Below are 13,081 nucleotides of genomic sequence, written 5' to 3'. Positions count from 1 at the left end.
TGTGGCTGAAGTAAAATTCCCTCCATCCATCACTTATCCCAGCTAACCCAAAGTGAAATAAAGTTTTGCTGGTCTTAAAAAAGCATTACAATAATGGGCATTACCAATGCAAACTGAATGATACAGAAGATGAAAGAAGAGACTTTGATCAGTTAATAAAGCTCATGATCTGGATTCATTGTGGCTGCTACACAGATACTTCTGGGTCACTTCTCTCAGTTAGGAACCTTCCTCACCAAACTGACTGTTGGACCACACCCCTGGTTTCATGAGAAATTGTTTCAGCCATGATTTCTCTTCCTGTATTTCAGAGTAAAGACTGAAGTGACAAATGGAAGCATGTTTAAAAAACACAATGTGAGAGAGACGTTGAGGTCCTTAGAAGTTACCCTGGGTTTTTCTGTCACCCTGCTAGATGTTACACACCTTGTTATTGGACTGATTTCTACTGCTGGACTACTCCTGCGGAGAGTAACAATACTCTTACTAATTAGCTCCCTTTCACAGCTTTGGGGATATTTATTTTTGTGTTTGCAGCGCTGTGAGCCAGAACAGCGAGAGAAAAATCTGCAACAGCGACGAGCCGAATGCTTACGTGCATCGCAGCAGCTGCACATGTGCTACGCTGAATTAGAGGATATCTTTGCTCTGGATTTCTATTTCTACTCTTTCATTTCTATATGATTCTTCTTGCATCTAAACAAAGATGATTCAATTTGCTAAATGTTGATGGCTCTTCGTGCTCAGGTGTAAATGAGACGTAATATTTGCTCTTGGTTTGGTTCTCCTGTACAGAACCTTGCAGTACAACAGAAACCTAAAAACATTATTTGTAGTTGTTATTCTTAGTTGTTCTGCTGCCTAAATACCACAGGGTCTGATTATGAAGTTATTGAGCTGCACATACTTTACGACCTGCTTAAGTTCGAGGTCACAGCGTCTGTAGAGCAGCTGGAACATAATGAAGTCTACAAGGTTAAAGTTTTCTCTTCAGTTATTGTTCTTTCTGCTGCTTGGTTTGATGGATCTGAGAGCTTTTGTTTTTATTATTGTTATTATAATTATCATTAATATTTTACTCTCTAGAAGCTTTAAAATAGTGTTTGTGTTTGAAAAAATTGATTTAAGAATTGAACAGAAACATCTGTCCTTCTGAAAATCGCCCAAAGGCACGGAGACAAAGTCAAAGGATGCAACCTGTAACTTTCTCTTCCTTCATGTCAGGACCATCATCCATGATTTATATAAAATGCATATAGCAACAGTAGCACTTTAGTTTGGACTTTATGATTTCTGTAACTGGAAAATATTATTTTGTTTAAAGACAGAAGAGACCGCATAGTTGCAACATCAAAGGGAAATATTAATTAATTAGCATCAAGTATATTTGTTGCTTAAGCGTTTGCACTATAACTTAAGTAGGATTATAACTTTTAAGGAAGGAAAGATTTCAGATATTTAGTTCACTGCTTCAGTTATTTTATATGAAATTAAAACATTTACGTTGGTCAAATATGATGCTCTAAATCAAATAAAAGTTTGAAAATAAATGATGTATTTTTAAATGCTGCAACAAATGTTCACAAAAAGTAACTATAATTAAAACCAGTTAAACAAAATCAAATGTTTGAATCATGCTTAACCAAATGCCAGGCTGGAGAGCTGAACCTAAAGTATACGTAGAAAGATTTCAACATCTGAGCAGTTTTTAATGTTTTTATCACATATAAATGTCACAGCAGTGGGTCCTGGCCCAATGCTTTGTGTTTTTGCTTTTCTTTGACTCTTGTTTTTCTTGCTTTTTGTTCTTCTTATTTATCAGGCTCTCAGTAATCTTAGTTCTCCCTCCCTCAGTGTTCATTTCAGCCTGTGTTTAGTTTCTGTTCCCGTGTCCCACGTTTCATCGTTTCATGTCGAGTCAGCCCTGTCTCTCTGTTTCCTGTGTCTCCCCAGTCAGCCCCGCCTCCCTCGGGCACTCGTGTGATACAGAGTAATAAACCTGACTACATTTGCTACACTCTCTTTATTACCTGTTACTTTAAAATTCATACACTAATTATGTCTGCCCATCTCTCTAATGTGAAGGTCAAAGGTCAACATCCCAGTGACATAAGAATAATCCCAAAGGGGCAAAGGCAGCGGTTAATTTAGCACATTTAGCATTAAGGGTACAGCAAGGATATACTTTTACTTATTGTGGCAGGGGTGTGGTCTCTGGCCTGCTGCAGTGGAGGCTGGTGGCGGGACGTTGGACGGCACAGGTGAGGGTGATGGAGCTCATGACTCTCCCCTTTATAGTGACGGAGGAGACTGGCGTGGGGGAAGCGTGTAGTGGAGGAAGCCGAGGAGAGAGCTGGTTTCTGGCTACAAAGACGGCGTCAAACCAGAAAAGATTGCTTGTGGTCAAATGTCAAAGGAGCTTGCAAAGAAAAGCGTCTGGACTTCTTTAAGTTACTTGAAGACGTTTCACCTCTCATCCGAGAAGCTTCTTCAGTTCTAAGGTCAAATGGTGGAGAGTCCCAGATATAAACCTAGTGGGAGTGACCCCCCACAGAGGGACAAAAGGACCCCCTGATGATCCTCTAATCGCCTGAGCCAAGGTGTGAAACTGGGTGTGGGCCCCAATCAGCCAGAGTTTCGGGTGTGTTCATTGTGAAACCTGGCCCCACCTTATCATGTGATTTCCTGAGGTCAGATGGCCCAGGATGTGAGTGGGCGTTAAGGCGTCTGGGAAGGATCTCAAAACTGGATTATAGATGGCAGAGAGTTGGTGTCGTAAACCCCGCCTCTGTTCAAAGATGGTCGCTCACAGTGGACATAGATGCTTCTTTCACTCCTCTTTCAAACCATCTGTCCTCTCTGTCCAAAATGTGAACATTGGCATCCTCGAAAGAGTGTCCTTTATCCTTAAGATGCAGATGGACTGCTGAGTCTTGTCCTGTGGAGGTGGCTCTTCTGTGTTGTGCCATGCGCTTGTGAAGTGGCTGTTTGGTCTCTCCAATGTAGAGGTCTGGTCATCCCTCGCTGCACTGTACAGCACACACCACATTGTTAAGTCTGTGTTTTGGCGTTTTGTCTTTCGGGTGAACCAGTTTGTGTCTGAGCGTGTTGTTGGGTCTGAAATGCACCGGGATGTCATGCTTGGAGAAAACTCTCCTGAGTTTTTCTGATACACCGGCTACATAGGGGATGACAATGTTGTTGCGTCTGTCTTTCTTATCCTCCCTCGCTGGTGTCTGATCTTCTTTTCTGTGCCTCTTTTCTGACTTTAAATTCGGCAAATAGGCTCCTTTGACTATGATGACCTGGATGACTGAGAACCTTCACAGACACTTGTGGTCAAATAATGTGTCAATCACCTGTGAATCAAACTGTGTGTGGCTCAGTTCATGTCACAGTGTTGTTTAGTATATCTTCACTTGTCTCACTCTCCTTCTGTTCTGTCCATCAGGACGATCCTCAGCGCTTACAAAGATCCTCCATCGATGTTGTAACTGTTGGCATGATGACATTGTATATAATTTGGATTATTTCTTTATCTTGTCAAGATCCATGTCATGATTTTAAATTGTTTAAGCTGTACATTACTGTTTGTTTTTTGTAGTCAACGTTTTGGTGCTTTGTGCTTTTATTTTGAAAGTCAAGTTCGCTTACAAGTTGCGCTAGTTTCCTTTTTGGGTAGAACGAAGAAAACACCAGCGCTGTTTTCTTCGTTCACCAGCGCTCGCTACACCTCCATCTACCAGAAGGTGAGTGTACTCCTTTGTACTCAGATTAACATTTTACTTCTTAAAATACATTTTCATATATGAGCTTTCTATTATTTCATGGGCCATTTAATCAATATTAAAATTACAAGCATATCAACAAAGGTGAAGCTGGTTTTTTCCACTTGCTGTCACACAGTCATGGAGGAATACAATAAATACATAATCAGTCATAGATCCTGAACAATGACATTAAAAGAAAGTCTGTGGCTCTAAAAACTAAACAGTATAAAGACATGCTCCAAGCTGCTGTTTCTCTCCTCCTCCTCTAGGTTTTCCACTGTCGGCCATCCAGCGATGCTGGAGGGCTACCTGGCCAATGCTGGCCTACACAAAGAGGTCCCGGCTCGGAGGAGCTGAAGAAGATCCTTGCCTTCCTCGTCAGTTTCCTCTTCAGTTCCTATCCCAACAAAACCTTCTTGCACCTATTAGCTCCAAAGAGGCTATGGTGCCCGTGGAGGTCTGGACCTGAGGCCTGTGCTCATCACGTGGATAGAAAACACTCTGACACCATTCTGGAGGTCTGATGGGACTCTGACCAAAACACAGATGAAATAAAACTTGTGGCTGGAGCTTTTAAAATGACTTTTTCACCTCATAGATTAATGCTCATGATTGCATGTTAGCAAGACAGCATCTCCCCAAGGTGAAACTCTCAGGAGACATTTACTCTTAAACTGTAATCTGGTTGAGACTACTTGAGGAGATCTTAGTAGCGAGTATGTGGATTTAGTCTCTTCACCAACAGCAGACAGACCCATGCCAAGAAAGCAGACATGTTCTCAAAGAAAGCCGAGAGCAGAGATTGGAAAAAGCTAAAAAGAAAAAGCTGCAGCTTCAGACGACTATCTGCCTGTAAGGCTGAAAAAGTCCAGTTACGCTCTATTTTGGAAAAGCTCCCAGTTTTGGTAACCTGGACTTTTATTTCCCCTCTTCTGCTACAGATGTTGACTGTGACCTCAGAGGCCAACTGGACCACACAGCTGCAGCAGGAGTGAGGGAGAGGAGTCTTCATCCAGCTTCAAAGAAAACATCCAGGTAAAGTGACGTGGATCAGCGGATAAAGCCGTCTCCACTTTCAAAGGAGATCCTCTGAGAGAGAGACTCTCTGAGCCATTTTAGCCTCAAATTATAGGACTTTATAGTACAGCAACACTTTTAAAGGACAAAAATAAGATAAACTGTGACTGTAATACAAACAAAGTATTGCATGTGTTTTTAAAAGTGTTCCTCCGATGGGCAGGATATCACTATTAGACTGTCCCACCAGCCAACTTCAACAAGAGACCACAGCAGCATTCAGTGATCAGCACAGATGTTCCTCTAACACTCAGCATCTGATCCCTGTTGGTCTGTGTGCTTCTGCTTTTGCTCAGTTAGAAACCCTGCAGCAACCCGACCCAAAACTGTGTCTTCTTGTTGGCCTCAACGTTGAAGTGTCAAACGTCCAACATCTGGAAAGGAAACCACGCCAGTGTACTGTGATGTTTCACCAACATGTGGCAGACGCTGGTCCTGCCTTTCATGCTGACATCAGCAGAGAGCCCCGCCTACCTCAAAGCCTCCCCTGTCATGTATTGATCAGGATGATTATGAAGATGAGCGAGTGCAAATAAGACTGTAAAAGTCCACGAGCAGAATGTTTGGATGCTTTCTAATGATTCATGAATATCATGAGAGTGTTTGTGTGTTTTGTCTTTTCTTTGCTGACGTTTGTTACTAACAAAGACAATTTACGCTCTGTGTGTGTTTTCATCCTTACCAGCCGCACTCTAACTGCAATGAAGGAAACAAACTGTAGAAATGGTCGACTCAGTGACTTCATAAAATATTGAAGTGGTTCAGGTAGAGCCAGTTTTTAAATGACCATGAACACTGAGCGTATTGTATCTGTACAGCATGTTTTTCTATTAGACAGATTTGTAACAGAGGCCTTGCTCTCAGTAAGTTTGAAATCTTTTCTGATTTATTTTGTAATCTCTGATCTTTGTGTATCCTGCTCAGTTTGCATGCTGCCTGTAGGAGTTTCTGTCTTTGTATTTGAAGAGAATTCATTGAATATACTCAGCTTTGGTGCCTCACACATCACTGAAGTTTTTCAGTGTCCAGTTATTTGTTTTTAATAGCTGTTTGAATTCTCTGTATGTTTGACCCTGTAGACTGTTTAATGGACTGCTCGTCTTCCTGTTTGTAACCACTGCCTGTTTAGGACTAAAGATTTGGATTTTTGACTTTAACACAGCCTCTGCGTGTCGTCCCTTTGTGTCCTCGTCCTCTGTGTCACAGATGTTTCCATGATAATAACACAGCTTTCCCACAGTGGCTTGCAGCAGCATTTATTCACAGCACATTTGAGAAAGGTTCAGATTAACTCGATGAGTTTATATTCAGAATGATTCTGACAGTGGGCCACTGTGAATTGTGATCTTTCATCAGGTCAATGTTTAAGTTCAGTATTTCAAAGCAGGAGCTATGAACAGTCATCATGTTGGCATTAGAATTATTATTAATCATTATTAATAATGTCGTTACTCATGTATAACTTTGATTAGTATACATGAATTTTATCAATAGTAAAAATAATGAATAATTCATGTATAACTTTCATTGTGTTTTGTATATTAATTATATTTAAATAGAGATGTTGACCCTGTCTCTACAGTAGCATCAGTGTAACATACATTATTGGTCCAAGCTGTCATAAATGGGGAGCCTGATCCTTTATTATGAAAACATGACGAGTATTTTTCTTGTCAGTTGGGAAGAAGTTGGTCTTTTTTTCCTTCTTTTTGCTCAGTTTGTCTTTTCTTTGATAATTGAAACTCTGATCAAACCTACTCATGTTCACAGCATGTAAAAGCAGCTGACAGTCCGTGGCATTGTTGTTTGTAGAGGTGCAGTGTAGTGGGAGCATAAATCAAAAGAAAACAGTAACATTTATGTAATAAAACATCTGAATGAAAATGAACAGGCCCTTTATGAACTTCAAAGGGATCTGAAAACAACACTTTTTAAAAGAGTATCTTGGGGTGTAGGTGGTCAAAATAGAAAACTGAGCTGAGACTCTAAGTTCAATCCATCCATTGGTTTTTACTTAGGAGGAAGAAATGTCAGGCTGGTGCAGGCTGGTTAGGTGCATGTGGTTATCTTTACCTAAATGAGTTCACTTTGTGGCTGCCAGGTTGGGCAGAAGTACCTGTCCCCTGTTAGGCTTAGCAAGGTTCTCCAGGAGTTTCTCCATGGGTAGAGCTTCTAGCTCCTCCAGCACATCTGTGGCCGTGCAGGCTGCCACTTTCTTGGTTGCTCTTTTTACCCCACTGGTGGATGAGCTGCAATGGTCTCCATTTGTCCCATATGTGTTTACTTCTTCTTCTTCTTTTGCATATTAAACACATTATTCTGTTTCTATGTATTTGCTATGATTTGCTATTTGTTAAGTAACATTGCTTCACTCACTATGCCGGGTTTGTGTGTGGAAGCATTCAGTTGCTGGCAAATCAAACATTCTGCAAATGAAGCTGAATACTCAGTTACATGTTTCTTTACATTTTATTATGTTACAGATTAAGTCATTTGTTCTTACTTTGTTTGTCTTTTCAGTCTTCATGAGGGTCAGGTGTGGGGAAACGCCCGCCCGGCATTTCCTCATTTTAAAGTCCTGCAGATGTCATGGGTCAAACCAAGTGGAGGGGTTTGTTTGTCCATAGAGATGCTTCCTTTTGTTTGTTTTAAGGTTTAAATGGATTTGTTGAATGTGTTTCTTTTCATCAATACTGCCATTTATTTGTTTAAATGTGCATGTTAGAAGGGTGAAGAGGTTTTGTGTTTAGAAATGTATAGAAACCAATCATTTACTGACAGCATGTCTGATGGAAATAAGTGCAGATTATGTATGAAGTCTAACTGCACACAGTAACTGTGTTACAATAAGGACTTAACAGCGCCCTCTGCTGGAGTGTTTCAGTACTGCGTTAACTAGAATACACCACCTCCTCCTCACACCACCTGCTACAGCTCTACTCTTCTATGACTACAGTCATCCACAGCACTGATGTGAGGTCACATGGTTCATATGTAAGGAGCACAGCTGACCTCAGGTCAGTTTAATGACTGTGAGCAGCAGCTGTGTTATTGTCACTGTGACAGGGAGACACTCTCAGACACAGCGCTCATGTCAGCTTGTTCTCATGCAGGAGGATCAGGAGCTCCATGTTTGTCTTTCTGTTTGAATCATGATGTGTTTGTGCCATCAGAGTCTGTCATGAGTACTCAGGGTTTCACAGCAGCTCTTCTGGATGCTGACGAGGACTCCAACCTCATGTTTCACCTCTCTGAGCTTCTGATGTCTGTGAACACTCGTGTTTCTTCTCTGGGCTCATCTGGACAAAAACACCTTTCTGTGTTTGGCTGCAGCCTCATTCTGACTGACAGGAAGTGTGTTATCCATGAGCTGCACTTCTGTGAGGAAGTTTCCTGCTGTGTTTCCTGTCTGTGGACAAACACGAGTGTTCCAGCTGAGGACTTGCTTCCTTCCACCTGTCCATACAGGACATCACGCTGTCTGCAGCTCTGTAAATGCAGCTCCAGGTCCTTCCACGTGCTGCTCTGTATTTGTGCAGTTTGTAGTGTGTCCTGGGAAACGTAGCACACATGGTGTTCTTCTGCTGTTTCCTCCTTTCACTGAGTGTGAAACACTGACGCTGTGCTGTTGTTCACAGAGGGGAGCTGATTCTAGCTGCAGCTGGACTCTGTCATCTAACTGAATGTGTTGGTGCTGATCACGGGGCTCTGAGGGGGGAGCAGCAGGAGGACTCTGGATGCTGACGTCAGTGTATCTGTGGAAGCTCCCACAGCGTGTCTGTCATTCAATATTGTGCTGTATATTGTATCTATGCAAAGATGAACAGACTGTGTGTTCACTGGTCTCTGTGCTGCAGCTCTGATGTCATCATCACTCCCTCCTCCACCCTCAGCAGTCCCAGCATGCTGCTGTGGTGCACCCCACCCTCACTCTACACCTGAGCCACAGACCACACCCTCCACCTCAATATACACCACAGTTTTCTCTGCTGTGGAAATGAGATCAGGAGGAAATCATCATTATTATTATTTAATAAACGCTCACATTAATGTGGGCTTATTTGTTTCATATTAGAAACATTAGTTGAGTGTTTTTAGTATAAAATGGTCAAAGTCCCTCTTTTTGCTCCTCTCCTCACCTGTGGATGGGCGGTGCTGTTACCGTGGTGACAGCTTGGATGTGTTTCAGTCCTGCCTGGTTATCACTGCAGGAATCTTTCACATTTATTACAGGTAATAACTCTGATTTTTCTGTGTATTATGAACCAAATGTATCCTGATACACACAGAGATGGATGAGCAGAGGTCACATGATGAAAGAACAAACATGGAGTCTTTGATTTATTTAGATATTTATTGATGAATGCAAACAAACCTGACACTGAACCATCGTCCAGCAGAACAAACCTGATCACATGACCTGCTGACCCAAACAGTGCAAAGCTCCATGGCAACAACAACAAACAGCCTCACATATGTTAACAGAGGCTGTTAGAAGCACAGAGTCTTTACAGTCTTTCTCCTGCTTGGACACAGATCTCTGCACATCTTCATCACAGTTACTCACAGACGTGCAGAGTGTGTGGATATCAAAGCTAAGTTTCCACCATGTTTGTAGTCTGTACTGGGACTCATGGAGCATCTCTCTATGAGCACTCAGTGCTTTAAACAGTGAGTCCCAGTTTAACCAGCAGCCTTCACACCACACATCACACAGACATGGAAACTTCAAACCTCAGACTGAAGACACCATCAGAAATAAACAGATTGTGATGAAGATGAAGAACTGGACCAGTTTGCTGTGGTTTCTTCTGTTCCTGTCAGAAATAAGAGTCTGGCAGCACTTTGCTCTCCTTCCACATGTTTAAGGAGGAAGTGAAGAAGAGCGAGTGAGTCGTCTTCCTCTGTGGGCCCAACATCAGGCAGCAGCCACGTATTTTTAAAAACCCAGCACACTGCTTAAGAAACACTGAGTCCAGGTGACCAGAGTCATGTGATCAGTGAGGTCTTCACTCAGGACGTCACAGCTTCAGGACCTGATTCAGAGGTTTATAAGGACGTGGATCATTGGTGCTGATGTTGTGTGAGAGCTGGTGAACCATGGGGAACATAAATAACAACCAGGCCATCAGCAGTTCTACCCCCAGCTCTAACACCTACATAATACACTATACATATAGTTATTGTTAAGGTTCAAATATTGAGGAAGGAGAGTACAAACAACCAGGTCCAGAAGAGCTTGGTCAAACAATTGATTTTAATGAACACAGGCGTGGGGGGACCAGCGCCGTACGCAGACAGCGCTGATCTCCGACTAATCAAAGCATAAACAGATATTTTATACCATCGGGGTTTGGATTTAATGACGCCCCTTCAACGTCACACAGATACATACATACATACGTCAAATCAAAACCACAATGACTTTTAACACAGTTTGAAAAGAACATTATCTCTATCTTCATGGCAGATGTTTCCTGTCAACCTTTTGACTTCCGCTTCTCCAAAACCACAGACCATGCTCTGCAGTAAGATACCACTTCTGCACGCCCGCAGTTGCAAGCAAACATGATTAACCTCTCACCTATAACTGAATGTATCTACTATGTGTGTGTGTCACGACCTCACTTGGCACTCTGTGTCACCTCTCACCTACTAACACTCGCAGTCAAACAGAGGCCACTCTCAAATGTGTCAGCAGTTTACTAAAACTATATATGTAGTATATTGAATAAATGTTTTAATCAAGAACCTCTACTAGAAGCTTAATAAAAGAATATAAAAGTATAAAAGATAATAATGAACAACCTGGTTATTCAAATAGCATCATCCAAACAGCTCCTCAGAATCAGCTGCACTTACACTCTGCTTTTAGTTTCACTTTTGCAAAAGCACGCTCTGCAAACCTGCAGTTTCCTGTCAAGACTTTGCACAGAGTGTCCTCAGAATCAACAGAATCAGCCCATACACACTTAAGATTATAACAAGCATTCAAAAGCATTTAAGATCATAAATTCAACTCAACAGTTTAAAGTGGTTATAACTGCACCTGTAGTAAAGGCTAATTGGGTACCAAAATGTTTAAACATCTGAATGCAATATCAATGCTGTAGATTATATTATCAATGCAATGGTAATGATGATGATTATTAACAGTAGCAACAAACTAATTTCCCTGATCTCCACATTATATAGGTTATAGTATGTTATATATAAACGTAGCTGAAGCAGTTTCATTTGTAGCTTCACGCTGCACTTCATATGTTTGTCCACCAGATGGCAGCACAGAGGCCTGTGTTGGAAAGCTTTGAGTAATGAAGCGTTTTCAATCCAAGCTTCAGAAAGCTTCATGTGGTCATCAAGGAAGCAACCAGGAAATATCTGCTGTGTGTAAAAACAGCAACACAAGAATCCAGGATGAAGACAAGAAACTCAAAGCTCACAAAACAGGTGGAGCTAATTTTGTGACGTGTTTCTGTAAAAACACCACAGAAGTGAATCATCAAAGTTTCCATGTGAGCTGATGATGCTGCTGCAGAGTTTCTGTGAACCTCCTGTGACCCCGCCTCCTCATACAGAGACATCTGATTGCTCTTCAAACTGCATCACGTGGACACATGTGATTGTGTGTTGTAGTATTGATCCCAATGCTGGTATCAGTCCTGGATCAATAACACTGGATGGATGCGTTCAGCATGGAGCCCTGAGCTGTGTTACAGACAAACATGGAAACTGACAGGTCTGTGTCATTCACAGTCTGTAACACTTCTAAACAACAGAGGCTGACCCAAGTGCCTCAGAGCCAGGCACGCTCACATCACAGCTCTCTAAATAAGCCAGTTTCAAAATAAGAGCTGAAAGCTGTGTTTGCTTGTGTTAGCTTATTATTGTGGAGACTAACATTCAGTGATCGTGTGTTCAGACTCATAATGATTACTCTCAGAAATCCTGATCTTTGTATTTACTGTGTGTTGGATCAATAACTGAGATTCATGGTATCACACAGCTGTGCTGCTGCTGATGTCAGCACATCTGGAACAATACGAGGTATCTGCTACCAGACTGAGCAGGACGTGAGACCTGTGGACTGTTTAAAGCTGTCCCTCCACAGCTCACTCAGACCTGATCCACACCTCAGTGATATTCTCTGACTTCCTCAGTAGAGACAGAAACCATTCAGATCTGGGACCATCAGCTGACTGATGATGTCACACAGACTGTGTTTTTCAGGAACAGTGATTCTGATGTGAGCCTGCTAGCTGACAGCAGACCTGATGAAAGCACATGTTCACATCTGTGAGGACAGACTGGACTCTTTGACTGCACCTTGGTTCTCCTCAGAGGTCTGTACAGGAGCATGTCCACCCCCACTGAAGATCTCAGTCACTGTGAAACATAGAAAGCTGCTTGTGTGGCCTCTGCCTCACATGTAGATACAGCTACAGGTTTCTCTGTCAGTCAGACTGAAACAGTGTCCTGATGCTGCATCATTCAGCTCTGTGCCCCAGTCAGCATCACTGGGAGCTACCAGTGTTTCTGCCCTTTTCCTGTAACACTACACTCAGCACAGGCTCAGCTGGTATCCAGTGTTGGACTTTGGCTTCAGCTGCTGTGATAGATCCTCTAACATAGATCAGCTCTGCTACATGTTGTTAGATAAGTGCAGCTGCTGTCATGTCCTGATGTTTCTCTGGCTCAGCAGCTTCTCCATCAGAGGTTCACATGGAGCTGATCCAGTATCTCCAGTAATGGTGTTCTGTGCCTCACTGGTTCATCCTTCTGTCTGTGTGACGTCAGTCAGATGTTGAAGTTAAACTCTGTAATCTTCACTGTGTCACAGAGTTCAGTGAGTCCCGTTATTCACAGTATCAATCAGATCATCAGAGAACAGCTGATCAGCAATCAGTGGTGCCAACAGCGCCTCCTGTGGTGAGAGGATGCAATAATGCAATGTAGCATTTTTACACTGAACACTTGCAGTCATGGAAACTGTCTGTTGGATCTGTGTGACGTTGCTTTCTTGGTTAGAGTTCCTCACAAATGTCCAGATGATTCTTCTAATGAGGCGTCGACCATGTTTGCAGCTCTTTGGAAGAAAACGTCGCCCTTTGCCATCCTTACTTTTCTTTGACTTCTTCAAATGCAGCTGAACTCCAGCTGGTATTTTCTTGGACTTTGCAGCTGTTTCTGGTCATCAGTTCATTCCTGCAAACCTCTGAAGCTGAACAACAATG

The 13,081-nt window shown here is 42.3% G+C and overlaps 1 protein-coding gene and 1 long non-coding RNA gene across 2 annotated transcripts in view; one reads left to right on the top strand and one right to left on the bottom strand.

The window, feature by feature from the left end:
• LOC309702206 (protein NLRC3-like) overlaps positions 1-13,081 on the bottom strand; it is a 361,701-nt gene that overhangs the window by 302,461 nt on the left and 46,159 nt on the right. The gene's annotated exons all lie outside the window — the stretch shown is intronic.
• LOC309702440 lies at positions 3,652-5,562 on the top strand. The gene is made up of 4 exons (XR_014275481.1): positions 3,652-3,749; positions 4,040-4,622; positions 4,712-4,805; positions 5,144-5,562. It is a non-coding gene; the product is annotated as an uncharacterized lncRNA (long non-coding RNA).

The sequence above is a fragment of the Aulonocara stuartgranti genome, assembly GCF_965226115.1.
Source record: "Aulonocara stuartgranti genome assembly, chromosome: 3".
Classification (NCBI taxonomy): domain Eukaryota; kingdom Metazoa; phylum Chordata; class Actinopteri; order Cichliformes; family Cichlidae; genus Aulonocara; species Aulonocara stuartgranti.
Note: the sequence above shows the minus strand (reverse complement) of the source record. Positions and strands in the feature narration are given on the sequence as shown.